General features: G+C 34.1%; 1 protein-coding gene across 1 annotated transcript in view; it reads right to left on the bottom strand.

The window, feature by feature from the left end:
* The window catches only part of LOC107097421 (SPARC-related modular calcium-binding protein 2-like), a 54,388-nt gene that overhangs the window by 51,597 nt on the left and 806 nt on the right, over positions 1 to 1,985 (bottom strand). The gene's annotated exons all lie outside the window — the stretch shown is intronic.

The raw sequence follows: 1,985 nt of genomic DNA, 5'->3' as shown, positions 1-1,985 counted from the left end.
TAATTTTATTTCAGTGCTAAATTTTGTTTAAAGTAACGGATTCTAATTAAAAATGTCTCTGGTTGAAGCTTTTCTTTATTCTGACCCCTCTGATTATTAATTGGTTACCCCTGCTTTATTCAATGTTTTTTTTCTGCTAATAATTTTCTGAAAGTTTAAATAATGGTTAAAAAAAGCAGCTTTTTGCAGAGTTTGCTTTGTTGGGGAAGTGGCTGTTTGTGGCTCTGTTATATGAAGGGGTGCGAAGAAGGAGGGGCGCCGCTGCAGCTTTATCTGCCTCTGCTGACGGCAATGCAACATAAAGGGTGGCCATTGTTTGGCTTCTAAACATGCATCAAAGCAAACAGTTATGTATTTATAAAACTATAGTGCATTTCTGAAACATTCTTAAGGCTTTATTGAAACTAATGTAAGATTCTACATGACAGCGTCTTTTTTTTAAATTTTGTTAGCTTTGTATAATCTAATTGATTAATTATTTTGTTTCCTTTTTCACCTGCAACCTGTTAGTAAACCTGCAACTTGATTTATATTGTCTCAAATGTAAGGATCTTTACATTTCATATGCAAAGTAGTGTTTCTGATGATGACTAATTGCCCTTGGATGATATCTTCAATATAACACCATATGACACTCAGAGTAATACTATTCTGTATTTTTTTTACATATTTATGATAGTGAATTACAGCTAATTCTGTTTTTCAGAAATAGGGATTTCAATCAAAATCTTCAACTATGATCATGGCTTATAGTTTATGGGAAAGCACTATCGACTTTAAAGCAAACCAGCAGACATCATAAACCACAAACAATCATCGCTTAGGAAGCTGGTTGTTCATAAAGCTGTATCCAAGTCTAAAAAAAAGTTTAGTGGAAGGAAAAAGTGTAGCTCAATTGCTTCAGCCTAATTCTAAAGCAAAAGCATCTTTAGACCTTTAAAGAGCCATTAATTCCTGGACGAGGCCGCCTTTTACAGTTGCCTTTTGTATCTCTGCTTGTGTCTCCTTTAACCCCACACTGGAAAAACGATCTAGAAATAATTAGAAATTTCTTAAATTAAGGGTATTTTCCCTTAATTTGAGCAGGTAAATGAGATGATTTGCCAATGGAATGACTATTTTTACTCTTGAAATAAGATATTGAGATAATATGCACTTGAAATAAGACAATGCAATTGCGTTTTCTTATTTCAAACGTACTTTGTCTTGTTCCATTGGCAAAATGCCCCTTTAACCTTCTCAATTCAAGAACAAATGCACTTATTTTAAGAAAAAATTACTTATCTAGATTTTTATTTTATCCAGTGCAGTCGGCCTCAGCAGATGGCTGCTGACACTGAGCCTGGTTCTGCTGGAGGTTTCTTCCTGTTAAAATAGTTTTTCCTCTCCACTGTCGCTACAAGCATTATTAGTGTGAGGGATTGCCTTTGAGTCAACGAGTCGATGCAATCAACTTTTTTAGATAAAACTGTGAATCAAGTTGACTGCAGGATCTGGTGAACTGTAAAGTGCCTTAAGATGACATGTGTTGTGATTTGGCGCTATATTAATAAACTGCATTAAGTTGAATTAAATGTAGATGGAGAACATGCTGCAAGAGCAAAACCCACCAGACAAACATCAGAAGTTTCCTGCCTGTGCAGAGGGAAGAGAGAACTAGATTTTTGCTTAGTGAACATTAAGTTCCCCTCTGCTGATTAGCTTTACTAAGATGCTGCAATGCAAAAATGATCTAGAAATAAGTAAATATTTCCTCAATTTATCCTTGTTTACCCCTAATTTGAGTGGGTAAATAACATTATTTGCCAATGGAATGAGTATTTTTACTCTTAAAATAAGATAATTAGATAATATGCACTTGAAATAAGACAATGTAATTGTTTTTTCTTGTTTTAAACCTACATTGTGTTGTTCCATTGGCACAGTGTCTCCGTTGCTTACTTAATTCAAGAAAAAATGCACTTATTTGAAGAAAAAAAATGACT

Source organism: Cyprinodon variegatus, unplaced genomic scaffold (genome assembly GCF_000732505.1).
Source record: "Cyprinodon variegatus isolate N-32 unplaced genomic scaffold, C_variegatus-1.0 Scaffold694, whole genome shotgun sequence".
NCBI lineage: Eukaryota > Metazoa > Chordata > Actinopteri > Cyprinodontiformes > Cyprinodontidae > Cyprinodon > Cyprinodon variegatus.
Note: the sequence above shows the minus strand (reverse complement) of the source record. Positions and strands in the feature narration are given on the sequence as shown.